The sequence below is a fragment of the Parasteatoda tepidariorum genome, chromosome 9 (genome assembly GCF_043381705.1).
Source record: "Parasteatoda tepidariorum isolate YZ-2023 chromosome 9, CAS_Ptep_4.0, whole genome shotgun sequence".
Lineage (NCBI taxonomy): Eukaryota > Metazoa > Arthropoda > Arachnida > Araneae > Theridiidae > Parasteatoda > Parasteatoda tepidariorum.
In genome coordinates, this window is record NC_092212.1 from 61,287,598 (window position 1) to 61,309,198 (window position 21,601).

The 21,601-nt window shown below is 27.8% G+C and overlaps 1 protein-coding gene across 6 annotated transcripts in view; it reads right to left on the minus strand.

Annotated features, from left to right (window-relative positions):
• Positions 1-18,749, minus strand: part of LOC122272811 (uncharacterized) — a 72,212-nt gene extending 53,463 nt beyond the window's left edge. The window contains exon 1 of one of the 6 annotated variants that reach the window (XM_071186004.1): positions 5,450-5,684. The gene's annotated coding sequence lies outside the window, so the exon portion shown is untranslated. Of the gene's footprint in view, positions 1-5,449; positions 5,715-12,154; positions 12,366-18,548 lie in introns of those variants that run through there. The other 5 variants (XM_071186002.1, XM_071186003.1, XM_043044195.2 and 2 more) reach the window with 5 other exon arrangements.
• Between the last annotated feature and the right edge of the window lie 2,852 nt (positions 18,750-21,601).

Consider the following 21,601-nt stretch of genomic DNA (forward strand, 5'->3'; position numbering starts at 1 on the left):
AAGTTTAAAAATTGTTCCTCCTTTTTTTCAAGAAAAAAAAAATATTTAAGTATTATTCTACTACCCTTCATCTTCTCTGTACTATTATATTACCCCTTCATGCTTCGTTATAAGTTCAGCATTTTAAAGTAGACGAAATAAAAAAGGATAAACATTGGGAGAAAAAATATAGTGTTTGATAATATAACTTGCATACAAAGAAGTGTCACCCCCCTTCTTATAAGGGAATAAGAAGTTAAAATATTTATTGTCTTAAAAAAAGAAAGAAAAAAAAATGCGAAAGAGAGAGAGAATAAGACCGAGGAGACTCGTATTTTGTAGGAAATTTTTGAGAATTTTTTTTTTATTTTACATGTAGGAAATATGTATCAATATCAAAATTAGGAAAAATATTTGAATGCTTCTACTTTTTGTATCACAGAAGGAAAAAAAATTAAAACAAGGAATATGCAATTATAATCAACCTGTCCCCCCCCCCATGCCCGAGCATCAAAAGGACAGGGGGGACAAATCCCCACGTACCCGACATTCCTGCAAATAAACTTAACCTGCAAACTAGCAGGCAAGGCTATCACAAAATTCTTGCCTATTTTTAAATACAAATTTGTTCAAAAATACTAACCTGTTTCACCTGTTCCAAAATACTAGGCTGTGACAAAATATTGCCTGTTCCAAAATACTAGCCTGTGATAAAAATAACAGGCTGTTCCGATATAGCATATTTAAAATATTAGGTGGTAGTTTTATTAATAATAGGTTGTTAAGACACAGAAGTAGAGCCACAAGGGGGGGGGGCTAGCAGTGAACTATCAATAACTTTAATATTTTTTTTTTTTTTTAAATTTAAACCTTAGAAACTCTATTTTTCATTAAGAAATTTAAGGCACCCTAAATGTATTTTAACAATATAATTGCAAAATAATCATTTCCTTAGGAGTGAAATAAAAAAAAATTAAAAAAAGGCATTTAATGATTTACTTCGATTTTAATTTTAATGAAACGAAATTTAAGTACTATTATTAATTTATGATTGGAATTAATATTTAAGTTTATAGAACGACATCTAGTTTTATCGGAACTAAATTTTATGACTTTTATTGCAGCTCTTTTATTTTTTAGACTATGAAAACACAGAAATTGAGCTTTACCATGATTTCACATATACGTTACAAAACTTATCGTATGCTACTCACGTCCCGCAGTGGACTGATCGTTAAATTCTGCTACACGGTTCCCATCAGATCACCGAAGTTCATCACTGTCTGCCGTCAGTGTGTGGATGGATGACCACTTGGATCAGTCTGCGTAGGGACCGAAGGTGTGCGGTACTGGTCGTCGTTAAATTGTTTCGTCGTAAAGTTCTCCAATTCGCGTACAGGTCGTCGGGCTACCGAAGCGGGGATGACATGACCTCTGTAGAGGATCAAAATTGTGATGGCATGTATTCGGATCATCCTCAGGGATGCTTCCCAAACCGTCGCCAATAGCCCATTGTGCAGCTCTTGTGCGACATAAATGAACTACAACGTATGCTACTCACGCGAGAAGTTTTTAATTCTTGCTGATACAAGTAAACAGTTTTTTAAAGTATATAAATTGCTTTAAAGTTCAGAAATATCATGTTTACACTTACAGGGAGGGGAAAAAAGACTGTCGAAAACATTTTGTTCTATAATCGGATTTTCACGTTTTAAGTGCTATCTATAATAAGTCAAATTCTTTGACTAAACCGATCTTTTGCTCGATGAATTTGGGTTATTTGTTTTTCCTTTTAATTCTATTTAGGCTTGTTAATTTTACTTTTTACGTATTCCATGCAAAAAAAAGAAAAAAATTAAATAAATAAATAAATAAAAAATTTAAACGAATTAAAAATATTCATTGTTATAAAATTTGTTTAACTAAGGGAAATACAATGTAATCTTTATGAAATTATTACTTAATTTATACTAATTTGTTTAATAATGGTTGAAACAATTTTGAATACCAAGGCGCATTAACTCATATATCATTTTAAACAACGTAATTTTAAATGACACAATGCGAAATTAGAATGAAGTCATGTCTTTTTGAAATTTCTTAACTTAGAAACGACTTGATCAATAATGTTCAAATTTTGCATTTTAAAATTACATAGTTAAAATGATGTAAAATTTACATAGCTTAAATTTTAGTTTTCTTCTAATGTTAAATAACAAACAATAATAGATAATTATTTAAAATTAATTTTTACATTCAATTTTCTTTGGATAAATAAATTTTATAATTGTGTGATCAATATTTTCAACTAGCTTTAAAATTTCTTGATATATGGCGATCTATACTCGTTAAATTATTAGATTTAAAACAGCTCTAAAAAAATTATAATACTAAAAATACAAAACTTGTATAGATCCTCGCAATGTCTGGCTACAGCCCTGTAATAATAAATAAAACGTGATTTTTTTTTTCTTATTGTAAAATGTGCAAAGATTGCCAAAAAACAGTTTAACATTTTTAAAAAGATAATTGAATTAAAATTTTTGCCTAGTATTTTGGAAAAGTCCTTCGGAAGTAACCTTTTATTTTTATAACAGGTATGATTAAATAACAGGTTCCAAATACCTGTTCTAGAAAATATTGGACATCTCTACTCCTTCCTAAAAGGAGTAATTAATATTCTGACCGGCAACGAGCAAGGTTGTCCGGCTTAAGCTCATTTGTTTATGTTTCACTTTCCTAATTTTTAATAAATGTTATTAAGTTTAATCTTGGTGTTTATTCAATAAGTCCATACACACGAACCGCTGATACCACACTTCTCTTATGATTTGATTTTGTGTATTTCTCGCATTTTTCCTGGACCTTTGCAAAACTTTCGGGGTACTGAGGGAGCAAATTTTGACATTTGTCTAACTCTCTCAATAGAATAGATTTTGTTTTATGACTTCCGGAACTGTTACCCCCTGAAGACGTCGGCTTCGGTGGTCATATTTTTATTTCCATTTTTTCCTTATTACTTGAATTTGATGCATATTTAAGTACGGATGTTTATTTTTAAAAAATCAGGGTAGTTTAACTTTTTCACCACTGAGAGAAATTTATAGATGAAAGAGTTGCCAACGAAACCAGCAAAAGCAAACATGCTGTCGAAATTTGCTGAAACACTAGATAAAAAGGTGAAATAAAACTAGTTTCATTGATTGATAAAACTTGGATGTGTTTCTAATAATGGTCTTTCAACTTCTCTCTGTTTGCACTTGAAAAGGAAAATAAATAAATGTGAAAATCAAACAAAGAAAAACTCCTGTACCCGAGAGAAACAAATCAAACAGGATTCCAGGGCATAAGCTAAAAAGATGCTCACATTGATGCTCTGGTATCGTGTTTCATACACATGAATGTTGAGTCTCAAGGTAACGAAATGGGTTCTCCAACTCTACATAGCCTTTGGGTATGCAGCTTGACCTGATTAGCCTCTCTGTGCCACCACAGTTTTCTTTATTTTTGCCTTTTCCCATATTTTTTTTTCTTTGGTGACTTTACAATATTTATTACAAATCTGCTTTGTTTTCCACATTAACCTCGAGAAAATATGTCGTAAGTGTTCGAATCATGTCTGGTTCTTTTTCTTCACCTCTATCGTTTTGGAATCAAATGAAGTTAATTCATTATCAATAAAATTTGTACTCTTTGTTGTTTTTAAATATTACTTATTTTTAAATATTAAAATAATGGGTAATAACACATTGTTACAGTAAAAGCTTTTTTCTATACTGACGCTTCCTCAATTTGCGTAAGATAAGTTGCAAACACTAATAATATTTTTATAAGTGGGAAACATATCTTATAGTTAAAAATATTCTTGCAAATTAAAAATATTCGTGAAAATTGAGAATTCCCTTCGAAATTAAGAATATTGTTAATAATAAAAGTTATTTTTGAAAGACAAAAGATTCTTGCAAATTAAAAATAATTTTGTAAATTAAAAAATTAGCCTGGAGTTAAGAATAAATATTCTTGCAAATTAAGAAAACGTTTGAATATTAAAAATATTCTTGAAATATAAGAGTATCCTTATAAATTAAAATAATCTTGAAATTTCAGTATAATCCTTGTACTTTAAAAAAATATTTGAAAAATAAAAATATTCCTGAAAGTTAAGAGTACTTTTAAAGTAAGATTATTTTGTATGCTCGTCAATACAGAGCATGTGAAGAATAAAATTATTCTTGAAAGTTATATATTGAGCTTTATATACTCAACAGCTTTATATATTGAGCTTTATATGTTCAACAGTTATAATTCAATTATATATTCAACAGCTTTATATATTGAGATTAATCTTGTAAATTATTCTTGACAGTTTTGAATATCTTTGAAAATTAAGAATATTTTATTAATTAAGGATATATTTTCACATGTTAAAAATATTCTATTATTTTGTTACGTAAAAAGGGGAAAATTTAAAAACTATCAAATCGCTGGTGAAGAAACGTCAAATATTTGATGTAAGATTTTTTTCTAAAATTTAATTTCTTTCAACTTTAAGTTAACTGTGAAATATTTTTAGAGAACTGAACTGAGGTTATCAATGGTAAAGAATAAAAGCAGAAATTTTCTAAAGTAACAGATTTATAAAACCATATTTAAAGAACAAAGATATTTATCTATGTGGCTTTTCAAATATCTATTAAAACTTATATGTTACGGTGGAAAAAATTATTTTAAATCTAATTTTAAAAATACAACTAAAAAAATGGGTTTTTGAAAATCAGGAAATTCTGAACTTGTGAAAGCATATGAACATTTAAACTAGAAAGTTTCTCTGAAAATTATTATCTAATTACGAAATTAGACGCTCATTACACAAAATTATGATTAGAAAAATATGATTTAATTAGTGTAAAAAGAAAGTTATCTTAATTTCTGGTTAATTTAATATAAATAAAGCAATTTTTGAATTGTTTCAGTTTTTTCGCTTGTTGAAATGGTACTTGTGTTGGACACTTTCAGCAGTCACCATCATATTATTATGGCGGTTTACTGTAAAAATAATGTTAAAAACAAGTTTTAATTATATTTTCAATTATAATTATAATATTTTAACAATAATTTTAACAAGTTATTTAATAATATTTTTAATTATATTTATAACATTTCAACAATAATTTTAACAAGTTATTTAATAATGTTTTTAACAAGTTTTAATGAGATTTGTTACATTTTAATTTCTTTTGTCGTAAACAGAGCTTACTAATGCTGTGAATCCTTGGCTGAATTGGCCAAGTTCTTTTAAAGATGCATTTTCTTGACAAAAGGACATATCGTGTTGATCAAAAAGATAATAAAAGATCGAATATTGCCTGCTTTTTGTCAACATTATATAAATTTTCTAAGGCACATGAGATTCCTGATTTTATTTTGACATAAATTGTTTCACTTTCAAAAATAAGAATTTTAAACATACCTTTAATTAGGTTCAAAGTAAAAGAACATAGTTTAGTGATTGAAGCGTATCCAATTCCAATTTACGAACGAGATCGTTCAATTGAAAAGATGCTTTAGAGAAGAAAGTAATTCGCGTTCTGGGGGTAAATTTCAAGTAGCAGGCTAAATAAAAGATCAAAACCGGACAAGGTAAGATTTATCCTCATTCAAATAAGTTGATAATTTGCCTTCTTCAAGGCTACAAGTAAGACTTGAATTAAATAATAGCTGTATTTATATCCATTTAACAAAGTACGCATTATTAAAATGAATGTACTTTTTGACCTTGTTAATCTCGATTCGCGTTTATTTTTCTAAAACTGTTGTTGCACATTTATAGGTGTAGTTTCATTACTGTTACACAATTGATAGTATCTGCAATAAACAAAAAAAAAAGGAATTTCTTTGGAAGGAGAAATGTTTGATTAAACTTAAGTACATTTAATGTAACACGCTCAAGTATTTTTAAACAAATCAGAGCAATTATGGTTTTTCAAACAGATACAGTGCTATCAATATTTTTAAATAAAATGTTTTAAATAGATTCAGCACAAAAATCAAGAGTTTTCAAGGAAATACAATAAAATATGGGCTATTTTAAATCGATATAAAAACATCAGATGTTTTTTTTATACATACTTCATAATCAGGTAGTTTCAAACATATCACAATCATGGGTTTTCGAATATATACATCACAATCAGGTGGTTTCGAACAGATTGCAATCATGGGTTTTCCAATAGATACCACGCAATCAGATGGTTTCGAATGTGGTTGTGTATGATTTGCATCACTCTATATTTATAAACAATACATTACCCCAAGTAGCAGAATTTACGGAGTGAATCCAAATCACTATCCTCACAGGTCCAAATTTATCTGCGACCTTAACGCAGTCGGATAGTAGATCTCTCTTTTAAAAATTCAGCTTAATCTAGCATACCTGTAGCAAAATTTGAAAGCATAAGATCCTTACAAATATACATAAAAACTTTATGTTATTTAAATTGATGTTGAATTTTATACAATGACAGTAAGAAAATGGAATAAATCCTCATATAGTCAAGAATGTAATCAAATAACAAAAAAAAAACTTTACTTTTCATTCTTTGCGATATTGTCCAATTCTGCTTTTTTCTTTCTTCATTTTTATTCGAAGAAATTTTAGGGATAATTTAAAATAAAAAAGAGTCTTAGTGATCTTTTTGGCTGTTTGCATTTTAAAAGGAAAAAGAAAACTTAGATCTTAACTTAAATTATCTTAGATTGACTTAGATTAGAAAACATAGATTATCTACAGAGATAATGTAATAATTTGCAGCACCTGTTGCGCTGCTTTAAAGAGTTTTTACTTCCGGAACATTAGCTTTGTCAAATTCGCTTTTTTAAGAAAAAGTGACAATAAATATTATTTTTCACTGTTTCTAAACAAAATTAAACGCTTGACTTAAAAACATACTAGTTGTTTAAAAGAGTTAAACTTTAAAAGACTTCTATATTCATTTGCAATATGCAACAATTTTTATTAGATTTTTATTATAAACATGAAAATTTCAACAATTGTTAAAATAGAAATTTATTTATTTATTTATTTCACGTTTTTATTAACTCACTTTAGCTCCTGAGCCTGGAATCGCTTTACAATGATTGTATTAACTTGTTTTTGTGACTGTGAGAGTGGAATTTTGTCACTATGTTTTCATTAACTGGATTTTCGTGACTGGGAGTATGGAATCGTGTAACATTTTTAATTTTTGCTTTCGTTTTTTATGAAAGTGAAATCTAGATACTATGCTTTCATTAACACCCTTTTGCTTTTGCGAAAGTGAAATCGTGTCAATGGAAACAGTGTCTCCGTTAACTCACTTTCGTTTTTATGAAGGCAGGATCTTGATGCTTTGTTTTCATTGACTCTTTTTTGTTAATGTGAAAGGGAGATCGTGTTACTGCGTTTTTCACTTTCGTGTTTATGACGGCGGAAAACTGATACTTTGTTTTCATTAACTCGCTTTCATTTCGTACCAGGGAGGTAGGAATACTGTAATTAAGTTTCAAATTTTCGCTTTCATGTTTATGAGGGCGAGATCTTGATGCTTTGTTTTCATTGACTCATTTTTGTTTATGTGAAAGGGAGATCGTGTTACTGCGTTTTTATTAACTTAATTTCGTGTTTATGAGGGCGGAAAATTGATACTTTGTTTTCTTTAACTCGCTTTCGTTTCGTGCCAGGGAGGTAGAAATACTGTAATTAAGTTTCAAATTTTCACTTTTATGTTTACGAGGGCGAGATCTTGATGCTTTGCTTTCATTGACTCTCTTTTGTTTATGTGAAAGGGAAATCGTGTTGCTGCACTTTTATTAACTCACTTTCGTGTTTATGAGATTAGAAAATGTATACTTTGCTTTCATTAACTCGCTTTCGTTTCGTGCCAGGGAGGTACAAATACTGTAATTAAGTTTCAAATTTTCACTTTCATGTTTAAGAGGGCGAGATCTTGATGCTTTGTTTTCATTGACTCTTTTTTGTTAATGTGAAAGGGAGATCGTGTTACTGCGTTTTTATTGACTCACTTTCGAGTTTATGAGGGCGGAAAATTGATACTTTGTTTTCTTTAACTCGCTTTCGTTTCGTGCCAGGGAGGTAGAAATANTTATATAAACGTATTTTATAATGGTGCGTAAAATGTTTCCAATTCTTCTAAAAAAAATTTGAGATATGACGAAATTCGCAAAAAGTAAAATTAACAATACCCCTTATTGTATTTCTAACTTTGGATTGCTCTCCTGAACAAACTTTTTGAATCATATTTTTCAGATTGCGAATACCCCATTATTTTGGGGGTCCGAAATCCTAATTCGTCTAAAAAAAGGCATGTTTATTCAGAGAAAGTACGTTTTTGTGTCTTATTTCGCAACTTAAGTATGGTCTGCACTAATTAATTAGCATATATGAGGTCATACCCTCGAATCATTAAAATTAAGCCCTAGAACGTCAACATCCGACCATTAAATCAAAAGTTATCCAGCATATATTTTTTTTAATTTTGCTCATTGCACAAGAAAAAAATCATTGTAGAAGCCTAATCTAGACTATCATTCTTTTATTTAACCATTCATTTGTAACTACCAGCAAGTATTGCATAATCAATGATGTACAGTTAAAACAAAAATTCTCCCTTTCATTCGTTTTTAATAATAAACTGAAAGAAAAAAAAATATTATAAAGAATAAGGTACTAAATCTTTTAAATAATTTTACTTTCTGCTAATCACCGCTTTCACGTTTTTAACATTACTGATATAATTAAAAAATAGAACTTTTTTTTGTTGTCATGCAATAATTGATTATATGATGATTGTAAGCTTTGTCAATGCTGGATTATTCAAATTCGTACAATAATTATTTCTACTCATCTTGCAAGCAATTTCAATACTAATAGATTTCATTTTTAAGCCAGATAAATTATTATTTCTCAAATTATAATAACTGTCAAATTATAATATCTACAGAAATTATAATATCTGTCAAATTATAAATTGTTTAAAATCTTAATTTTAAAATAAAATGTTTCTTTTCTTAAATCAAATAATGAATCATAACTTTTCATTAATAATTTAAGTTCAAAAAATTGGGTAAAATCTTTAAAAACGAATTTAAGTTCTTTTAGATATTTTAGCTTGAGAGTTAATTTAACTGAGTTTATTAAGGATGCATATTTAAGTACGGATGTTTATTTTTAAAAAATAAGGATAGTTTAACTTATTCACTACTCAGAGAATTTTATAGGCGAAAGAGTTGCCAACGAAACCATAAAAAGCAAATATGCTCTCGAAATTTGCCGAAACACTAGATAAAAAGGTGAAATAAAATTAGTTTCATTGATTGATAAAACTTGGATGCGCTTATATTAATGGCCGTTCTACTTCTCTCTGTTTACACTTGAAAAGGAAAATAAATAAATATGAAAAGCAAACAAAGAAAAACTTCTGTAATCGAGAGAGGCAAATCAAACAGAATCCAGAGCATAAGCTGAAAAGATGTTAATCAAGATGCTCTGGTATCTTGTTTTAAGCACATAAATGTTGAATCCCAAGGTAACGGCATGGGTTCTTCAACTCTACATAGCCCTTGGGTATGCAGCTTGACCCGATTAACCTCTCTGTGCTACCACATATTTTTAAAAAGTTTTTTGCCTTTTTCCTTATTGTTTATAGATTTTCTTTCTTTGGAAACTGTACAATATCTATTACAAATCTTTGTTAATTCATTTTCAAGTAAATTTATACTCTCTGTTATTTTTAAATGATACTTATTTTTAAATATTAAAGTAATAGGTAATAAGACATTGTTATAGTAAAAGCCTTATTTTATAATGAATCTTCCTCAATTAGTATAAGATTAGCAGCAAAAGCTAATAATATTTTCATAAGTGGGAAACATACAGCTAAAAATATTCTTGTAAATTAAAAAAAATCGTGAAAATTGAGAATTCCGTTGTAAATTAAGAATATTATTAAAAATAAAAGTTATTCTTGAAAGACAAAAGAATCTTGCAAATTAAAAACAATTATGTAAATTAAAAAATATACTTGGGAGTTGAAAATAAATATTCTTGCAAATTAAGAAAATTTTTGAAAATTAAAATTATTCTTGAAATGTAAGAGTTTCCTCATCAATTAAAATTTTAGTATAATCCTTGTACAATAAAAAAATATTTGAAAAATCAAAATATTCTTGAAAGTTAAAAGTTCTTTTAAAGTAAGATTATTTTGTATGCTCGTAAATTCAGAGTACGTGAAGAATAAAATTATTCTTGAAAATTAAGTACAGCTTTATAAATTGAGAATAATCGTGTAAATTATTCTTGATAGTTTTGAATTTTTTTTTCAAATTAAGAATATTTTATTAATTAAGTATATATTTTCGCGTGTTAAAAATATTCTATTATTTTGTTACATAAAAAGGGGAAAATTTAAAAACTATCATATCGCTGATAAAGAAACGTCACATATTTGATAAAGGATTTTTTTCTAAAATTCCACATCTTTCAACTCTAAGTTTTATGTGAAAACAATTTAGAGAACTAAACTGAAGTTACCCATGGTAAAGAATAAAAGCAGAAATTTTCTAACATAACAGATTTAAAAAACCGTATTTAATGAACAAAGATATTTATCTATGCGGCTTTTCATATATCTATTGAAACTTGTATGTTATGGTGGAGAAAATTCTTTTTAAATATTTGTTAATAATAAATATTTTCTTAAAATATTTGTTAATAATAATTTTAAAAATATTTGTTACAACTGGTAAAACTGTTTTTTGAAGAATCAGGAAATTCTGAAGTAATTCTTAAAAAAATAGTCCAATTATGAAATTAAACGCTCATTACTCAAAATTGTGATTCGAAAAACGATATTTAATTAGTGATATTTCAGGTTGTTTTAATAAAAATTAAACAATTTTTGAATTTTTTGCGTGTTGAAATAGTAGTTGTTTTGGTCACTTTCAGTTGTCACTATCTTATTTTTCTGACGGTTTGCTGTAAAAATATTATTAAAAACAATTGTTTTGTTGCATTTTAATTTCTTTCGTCGTAAACAAAACTGACTAATCTTGTGTACGGCTGTAATATTAGATTTTGGGTTTCTCGGAAAATATTTTTTTCCTTGTGAAAATAAAATACTATTTCTTATAGTAAATGATTATTTTATTGAATTTTATATTATCTATTCTGATCCAATATCTTTTCCCAACCTTCTGGTAGAATCCTCTAGCCTAAAACATTTGTGTTCTTTACTGGCACAAAGCTAATTGAGGTTGACTTTTGACCTCATTTCTTATAACCTTCGTTGAACCCAATTTTGAGTTTACGGCTACCAATGTTGAACGTTCTTGTTAGTAAACTAGTGTTGGCACTTACTTAGTATCAATGCATCCTCTCCATACAGATCGGATAATATTTTTCTTGATTGAACAGTATTTTTAACTTTTCGATCGTGAAATATATAAAATATGCCTCTATCAGCTTTCAAAATTTCTATTGATTATACATAGATGCCAACTCTTCCGGTTTTCCCGGAAGATTTTATTTTCATATTTGAAGTGCTAGCGAAATTCATGTTATTTCACTAAAATTTTTGAATTATAATAATAGTTTTAAATCAGTTTGACCACCACCACATATAAATAATTGCAACAAATATATAAAAGCATATTATTCCTTACGATAGCGAATTTCAACCAGATTAAAATATAAATATATCTTTGAGGAAGGTAGTTTTTCGGTAATTCTTTTACTACCACTTGGAAAATCCATTCTCGAAAAGAGTGAATGTTGGCAAGTATGGATTATATGACTTAAGTGTGAAGTTGGTTGTGAAGAAATACAATAACTTTCCGAACGAACCAATAGTATTCTAATTTGCTACCCTTGAAACTTTATTTATTTTCTAGAGCCACTACTGCGCAGATGAACTTTAACGTTCTCACGGATTTTTGATAGATTCAAATAGTAGTAAAACTTTATGTAAAAAAAGCATTTCGTGTCGATCAAAAACATAATAATTGATCGAGTATTGCCTACTTTTTGTCAACATTATATAATTTTTCAAAGACACATGAGATTCCTGATTTTATTTTGACGTGAATTGTTTCACTATAAAAATAAGGATTTTAAACATACCTTTAATTAGGTTCAAAGTAGAAGAGCGTAGTTTAGTGATTAAAGCAAATCCAATTCCACTTTACGAACGAGATCGTTTAATAAAGAACATGCTTCAGAGAAGAAAGTAATTCGCGTCCTATGGTAAATATCAAGTAGCAGGCTAAATAAGAGATCAAAACCAGATCGGGTAAGATTTCTCTTTAGTCAAATAAGTTGATAATTTGTCTTCTTCAAGGCTACAAGTGAGACGTGAATTAAGTAATAGCTGTATTTATATCCGTTTAACAAAATACGTATTTAAAATGAATGCACTTTTTGACCTTGTCATACCTGCCATTTATATATTTTGATCCCGTTGAAATTCGCTTGCGCAATGATTATTATGCTTTCGTATATTTATTGTAATTATTTATATGTAGTGGCAGAGATGCCAACTTGCTCCGGACAGAAAATAAATATTTCAAAGTGGTAGTTTATCAATTGTGATTTTTCGTTTAATAAATTCAATTTAGTAGATTTTTATCCACCACTATTTCTAAATAATTCGTTGACTTATATATGACTTATATAAAGTTTTTATGACTTGCTATACCTTTTAAAAAGTAAGCAAAAATAGTCAAATATTTGCAAAATTTACTATGAAGTTATTTACCGTTTTTTAAATTAGTTAGGCGTGTCCGGAGCAGTTGGCATCTCTGTAGTGGTGGTCAAACTCATTTACAATTATCATTATAATTCAAAAAGTTAATTGGAATAACCTGAGTATTGCTACCACTTTAAATATGAAAATAAAATCTTCGGCAAAATCCGGAAGAGTTAACAGATATGTTTTGTTCATGTCGATTCGCGTATATTATTATAAACTGTTGTTGCATATTTAAAGGTGCGGTTTCATTACTGTTACATAATTGATGATAACTACAATAAAAGAAAGTAATTCTGTTAGAAGGAGTAATTTGTGATTGAACTTAAATACATCTAATGTAACACGTTCAAGTATTTTTAAACAAATGCAGAGCAATTATGGTTTTTCAAACAGATACAGTGCAATCAATATTTTTAAATAAAATGTTTTAAATAGATTCAGCACAAAAATCAAGAGTTTTCAAAGAAATACAATAAAATATAGGTTATTTTAAATCGATATAAAAAGATCATATGTTTTTTTATAGATACTTCATAATCAGGTGGTTTCAAACATACCACAATCATGGGTTTTCCAATGTATACATCACAATCAGGTGGTTTCGAACAGATTACAATCACGTGTTTTCCAATAGATACATTGCAATCAGGTAGTTTCGAACAGAATACAATCATGGGTTTTCCAATAGATACATCACAATCAAGTGGCTTCGAACAGAATATAAACATGTGTTTTCGAATGTTTATATCACAATAATGTGTTTTCGAATGTATATAACGCAATCGGGTATTTTCAAAATAGATCACACTCATAGATTTTCGTATAGATACATCACAATCAGTTGGTTTAGAATAAATCGCAGGCATATGCTTTCCAGATATCTAACTAAAAATGAACATAATTACAAATTGCGTAGGATTTGCATCACTCTATATTTATAAACAATACATTGCCCCCATTTAGCAGAATTTAAGGAGTGAATCCGGATCACTATCATAATAGATCCAAATTTATCTGTGACCTTAACGCAGTCAAATAGTAGATTACTCTTATAAAAATTTAGCTTAATCTAACATACCTGTAGCAAAATTTGAAAGCATAAGGTCCTTAAAATTATACATAAAAACTATATGTTATTTAAATTTATGCTGAATTTTATACAATGACAGTAAAAAAAATGGAATAAATCCTCATGTAGTTAAGAATGTAATCAAGTAACAAAAAAAAACTTTACTTTTCATTCTTTGCGATATTGTCCAATTAAGCTTTTTTTTTTTTTCATTTTTATTCGAAAAATTTTTAGGGATAATTTGAAATAAAAGGAATCTTAATAATCCCCCTTTTTTGGCTGTTTGCTTTTTTTAAAAAAAAAAAGAAAACTTGGATCTTAATTTAGATTATCTTAGATTAGAAAACTTAGATTATTTGCAGAGATAACGAAATAATTTGCAGCACCTGTTGTGCTGCCTTAAAGGGTTTTTACTTCCGGAACATTAACTTTGTCAAATTTGCTTTTTTAAGAAAAAGTGACAATAAATATTATTTTTCACTGTTTCTAAACAAAATTAAACGCTTGATTTAAAAACATACCAGTTGTTTGAAAGAGTTAAACTTTAACAGATTTCTATATTCATTTGCAATATGCAACAAGTCAGTTGAAATTTTTATTAGATTTTTATTATAAACATGAAAATTTCAAATATTGTTAAAAAGTTAAAACAGAAATTTATTTATTTATTTATTTTACGTTTTTATTAACTCACTTTAGCTCCTGAGCTTGGAATCGCTTTACCATGATTTTATTAACTTGTTTTTGTGACTGTGAGAGTGGAATTTTGTAACTATGTTTTCATTAACTGGATTTTCGTGACGGGGAGTGTGGAATCGTGTAACATTTTTAATTTTTGCTTTCGTTTTTTATGAAAGTGGAATCTAGATACTATGCTTTCATTAACTCCCTTTTGCTTTTGCGAGAGTGAAATCGTGTCAATTGTAACCGTGTCTCCGTTAACTCACTTTCGTTTCTATGAAGGCAGGATCTTGATGCTTTGTTTTCATTGTCTCTTTTTTGTTAATGTGAAAGGGAGATCGTGTTACTACGTTTTTATTAACTCACTTTCGTGTTTATAAGGGCGGAAAATTGATACTTTGTTTTCATTAACTCGCTTTCGTTTCGTGCCAGGGAAGTAGAAATACTGTAATTAAGTTTCAACTTTTCACTTTCATGTTTATGAGGACGAGATCTTGATGCTTTGTTTTCATTGATTCTTTTTTGTTTATGTAAAAAGGAAATCGTGTTACTGCTATTTTATTAACTCTCTTTCGTGTTTATGAGGGCGGAAAACTGATACTTTGTTTTCATTAACTCGCTTTCGTTTCGTNAAAAGAATCTTGCAAATTAAAAACAATTATGTAAATTAAAAAATATACTTGGGAGTTGAAAATAAATATTCTTGCAAATTAAGAAAATTTTTGAAAATTAAAATTATTCTTGAAATGTAAGAGTTTCCTCATCAATTAAAATTTTAGTATAATCCTTGTACAATAAAAAAATATTTGAAAAATCAAAATATTCTTGAAAGTTAAAAGTTCTTTTAAAGTAAGATTATTTTGTATGCTCGTAAATTCAGAGTACGTGAAGAATAAAATTATTCTTGAAAATTAAGTACAGCTTTATAAATTGAGAATAATCGTGTAAATTATTCTTGATAGTTTTGAATTTCTTTGCAAATTAAGAATATTTTATTAATTAAGTATATATTTTCGCATGTTAAAAGTATTCTTCTTTCTTATAACGCAAAAAGGGGAAAATTTAAGAAGCGTCATATCGCTGATGAGGAAACGTCACATATTTGATGTAAGATTATTTTCTAAAATTTCATTTCTTTCAACTTTAAGTTTTTTGTGAAATAATTTTAGAGAACTAAACTGAGGTTACCAATGGTAAAGAATAAAAGTAGAAATTTTCTAATTAAGCACATATATTAAGCCATATTTAATGAACAAAGATATTTATCTATGTGGCTTTTCATATATATATTAAAACTTATATGTTATGGTGGAGAAAATTCTTTTAAATCTAATTTTAAAAATATTTGATACAACTAGTAAAATTGTTTTTTGAAAATCAGGAAATTTTGAAATTGTAAAAGCATATGAAGATTTAAACTGGAAAGTTTCTCTTAAAAAAATATTCCAGTTATAAAATTAAAAACTCATTTCACAAAATTGTGATTAGAAAAATATAATTTAATTAATGTAAAAAGAAAATTATCTTAAATTCTGGTTATTTTAATGAAAAATAAAAAAATTTTGAATTTTTTGAATTTTTTTGAGTGTTGAAATGGTATTTGTGTTGGTCACCATCATATTATTCTGGCGGTTTAGTGTAAAAATAATATTAAAAACAAGTTTTAATAATGTGTTTAATTATAATTATAATATTTTAACAATAATTTCAACAAGTTATTTAATAATATTTTTAATTATATTAATAACATTTCAACAATAATTTTAACAAGTTATTTAATAATATTTTTAATTATATTAATAACACTTCAACAATAATTTTAACAAATAATTTAATAATATCTTTAACAAGTTTTAATTAGTTTTGTTGCATTTTAATTTCTTTTGTCGTCAACAAAGCTTACTAATCCTGGGTACGGCTGTAATATGGGATTTTGGGTTTTTCGGAAATTTTTTCTTTTTTTATGAAAATTAAATGCGATTTTCTTTTGGTGAATGATTATTTTATTGAATTTTAAATTATCCATTCTGGTTCAATATCTTTTCCCAACCTTCTGGCAGTATTCTCTAGGTTAAAACATTTGTGTTCTTTACTGGCAAAAAACTAATCGAGTTTGATTTTTGACCTCATTTCTTATAACCTTCGTTGAACCCAATACAATTTACTTGTACCGCCAGTACAAGTAAAAAGTACGTACTTTTACTTGTACTTCGTTACTTTTTAAATTTAGTACTTTTACTTGTACTTTCGTTACTTTTTTAGGGAAAAAGTACAAGTATTTGTAACGGAAATGTCGAATGAAATCGTTACGTTTTTCTAAAGCTCGGTAAGCTTTCGAAAAAAAAAATTAATTAAAAAAAATGCATATGTTTTTTTAATTTATAAGATTAATGTGCAATATATATGCATTCACAGCTAACTTCGTGTTTAAATACCTTCTGTTTCAACTTATACTGTTAATTCAATTATTTTTTACTAGCTCAAAAATCACAAAGCTATCTGAAACTCCGTGTTTGCTTTGTTTATGTTTGTGCTTTTAAAACGCGTTTCTAAAGAGTAAAACAATTTTAAATCAATGGTAATTTAAATAAATAAAAATAATAAACTAAAAATTAAAATCAATAGATAAAATTTCTTTTTCGTGCAAATCCATAAAAAGTTTGATATTAAAATTATATTTGATTTTAAAATTATATTATACGATTATATTATAAAATTATATTATAATATTCTTCCGAATTTAAAAATAAATTAATATCCATAACTTTCAAAATTAAAAATAATTAAATAAATAACAACAATTTTGCAAAAACATTAAAGAACATAAGAATATTATTCAATAAAATTTTAGGTTACTTTGAATTTTCGATTTCCTAGAAATGTACTTTTAAATCGTTACTTTTTTTGTTTAGTACTTGTACTTTTACTTGTACTTTTTACTCGTTACTTTTTAAAATAAGAACTTTTTACTTTTTACTCGTTACTTTTTTTAAAAATCCTTGTACTTTTACTCGTTACTTTTTAAAAGTAACGTTGCCATATATGGTATCAATGCATCCTCTCCATACAGATCGGATAATGTTTTTCTTGATTGAACAATATTTTTAACTTTTCGATCGTGAAATATATAAAATATGCCGAAACCCTTCCTACATCAGCTTAAAATTTTTTTTATTGATTTTATTACTTAAGTGTGAAGTTGGTTGTGAAGAAATACAATGATGTCCTCCGTTGGGAAAAAAACGCAATAACTTTCCGAACGAACCAATAGTATACTAATTTACTACCCTTGCAATTTTATTTATTAATCTTCCAGAGCCACTACTGCACAGTTGAATTTTAACCTCCCCACAGTTTTGGGGCAAATTTAATAGTAGTAAAACATAAACATTAGAACTAGAGCTTTTAATGGAACTATTTAACAGAAGTAAAACATAAACACTAGTCACAATTTGTTCTTTAACCCCTTGGGGACGGGTGATTCAGAAAAGTATTCGTACAAAATCAGAATCAGGATGTAATTAAATAAAAAACGGTAACTTAAATGTAGTAGTTGCTAATTTTATAAACTTAATTTGCTTTTACTTTAATTATTGTTAGTTTAATCATATAGATAATAAATGCTAATTCAAAGTATAACTAAATAGTCTTATTTTGAACAAANAAATCAAACAATTATACCTCCGCCCACAAATAAACTGCTAAAGAATTACTTTGATTACCAGTTTTATCTTTTTACCCTGATTGATACGGTCTTGTGCTGGCACGTGTTTGTGACAGTCGGCGAAAAAGGATTAAGATATTGCCACAAAATTTAGAGGTCTGATTTGGCCAAGTTTTTTGAAAGATATATTTGCTTTACAGAAAGACATATCGTGTTGATCAAAAGATAATAAATGATCCAGTATTGCCTACTTTTTGTTAACAATATATAATTTTTCTGAGGTACATGAGATTCCTGATTTTTAATTTGACATAAATTGTTTCACTATAAAAATAATGAGCTTTAAACATACCTTTAATTAGATTCAAACTAAAGTGAAAGTTGTGCAGTGATGAAAGCGTATCCGATTCTAATTTACGAACGAGATCGTTCAATAAACAACTTACTTCAGAGAAGAAATTAATTCACGTTCTGGGGTAATTCCAAGCTAAATAAAAGATCAAAACCTGATCGGGTAAGATTTCTCTTTGGTCAAATAAGTTGATAATTTGCATCCTTCAAGGCTACAAGTGAGACGTGAATTGAATAATAGCTATATTTATATCCATTTAATAAAATACGTATTATTAAAATCAATGCTCTTTTTTTACCTTGTTAATGACGACTCGTGTTTATTTTTCTAAAACTGTAGTGACACATTTAATTAAGCACTTTCATTACTGTTGCATAATAGATTATAACTACATTAAGAAAGTAATTTCGTTAGAATTAAAATTTTTTGATTGAACTGAAGTACATATAATGTGTGATTACATAAATTATTACATATAATGTACGATTAAGTACATTAATAAATTTAAGTACATATTTGTAAGCAAATATACAGTAACTAGGAGGCTTCACCCCTTGCTCGCTAGTGCTCGCCAACCCCCGGAACTGCTTTCGCAGTTCATTTCGGATTGCTTCGCAATCCAATGCTCTCTCATTGGATACGTTCTTAACGTCTAGCTTTTGTATACTTTTTTGAATACTGGAGTTCCGAAAACTTTTCACTGTGGGAAATTCTAAACCTGTACATTTCAATATTAATTTGAAATTCGAAACAGTTCACATATTTTGCTTAATCACACAATTCTAAATTTCAGTTGCTGAGAAAAGTAACTGTTGTAAGTTTTGTTTTAAAGTCTTTCCCACCAGAGGGCTAAAACCATGTGTTGTGAAACAATATAAAATAGTAGTCTGCCACTGAACGCCGGATGTAAAGCATCGGCTTCGATGAAGATAATTTTTAATCATTCATCTGGTNTCCTTATCCTATTCCTATTTGTTTCTTCAATCTTCCCCTATCCCATTCCTATTTGTATGTTCTACCTTCTTCGATTCTATTCCTATTGTTTCTTTAATCTTCCTCTATCCTACTCGTTTCAATTTTCTCCTATTCAATTCATTTTTGTTTCTTCAATATTTCCTTATCCTATTCCTATTTGTTTCTTCAATCTTCCCCTATCCCATTCCTATTTGTATGTTCTACCTTCTTCGATTCTATTCCTATTGTTTCTTTAATCTTCTTCTATCTTACTCGTTTCAATTTTCTCCTATTCAATTCATTTTTGTTTCTTCAATATTTCCTTATCCTATTCCTATTTGTTTCTTCAATCTTCCCCTATCCCATTCCTATTTGTATGTTCTACCTTCTTCGATTCTATTCCTATTGTTTCTTTAATCTTCTTCTATCTTACTCGTTTCAATTTTCTCCTATTATATATATATATACGTGTCTGTGGTGGGGTTATGGGGTTATCTTGCAATCAAACTTGACACACCGACAAACTAAATCTCCACCTAAGCTCTGTATCTACATAAAATACAAGCATCAGTCTTTGTTTCGTGTTACAAATAAAATTCATAAGATATTGACCACTTTTAGACTAGCTGGAGTATTTAAAACTGAACTGGAGCTCTTTGCTTCCCGACAATTCAAGTTTCTATCATTTAATGTTTTATACCTAAAGGAAGACTTTAAAACTTCATTTCATCGTCAAATTGAATTAATTGTCAATTGGAATTTCTACAATTTTCGTGAGTAGCAAACACGACATTAAAAAGAAAATGCAATAAAACAGAACAAAAATGAAATTAGCAACTTTTGTTTTAGTAGTCTAAAAAGATAAAAGGATTTTTTTTTGTAAGCAAAGAAAAAAAAAAGAAGATGCACCAAAACACGAAAAACAACCAACAGTGAACCACCAAAATTAAAAACGCCTTTCAAAAGTGTTGCTCTTAATATTTTTCTGTATCAGAAATGAAAAAAAAATGAAGTAATTTTTTCCTTTTCAGTCAACTTGAGTAAACTTTTAGTTCTTATTTTATATTTCTAATTTTTTTGCACAATAATTCCTATATGTTGGTTTCTTGGTATTTAGTTTTCTCTTACAAAACAATCTGTATTTTTTATTTCTATGGGAGACACAAGGGCTACACCGGGTAACAAATTCTATCTTTTTTCTGTTGAATGAGTTCTTTGAACAGATTTTAGACATTTTTGCGTCGCTGATTTTAAATCTAATCTGCAATCGGTTTTTCTTCAGTTTTTATGAAAATGCATTCCTAACCAGGATTTTTTTTTAAAAATTCAATTCCCTCGGGCAAATAAAGGTCTCCTGATTCTCTGTTATGTGGGGAGTGGTAGGAAGTAGGCGATAATACATTTCTGTGTGGAATGCTATGTTTAAGGTCATGTGTATTTAGTCTTCGTTATTTTCAAAGAGGTAGATATATATATGTATCTATATAAATCTATACGTTCTTGAGACAAAGTACGTTGAGACTTGTACGTTGAGACAAAGATTCAACTAAACTAAAAACACTATGGGAACATGGAGCACTTGAGACTCGACAGATTTTATACTTTTATATAAAATATAAGTATATATATTATTAGTATTATTATTATTAATCGTAAAATAAATTCACAAAGAAAAAGATAAAACACAAAAAACAAAGTTTAGAGAAGAAAACAGAAAATTTTTAAAAATAAAACTTTTAAAGATTTAAGATGCAAAAAAAATCATATGAAAAGAGGAAAATGAATGAAATAAATGAAAAATAAATAATTATAAATAGAAGAAATAAAAAGAATTGTTGCATACCTAATTGTCGCTTTTAATAAACATTCACTATTTAAAGAAACTTGTTGTAACAATGATAATAAATAGGGATTGGTTTTATGTGTCCGAATGATTATTTATGTGCGCTGAATAGTTAGAAAATGGATTTATCATCGTGAAGATCAATTTAAGAAAGTAGGAAGAAGTGAACTTCTCTTCCAAGAAATGGAACAAAATTTAAGATGAAGTGTATCCGTATGCCAGTTCCCACTTTACATAAATAATATTTTTTTCAAAT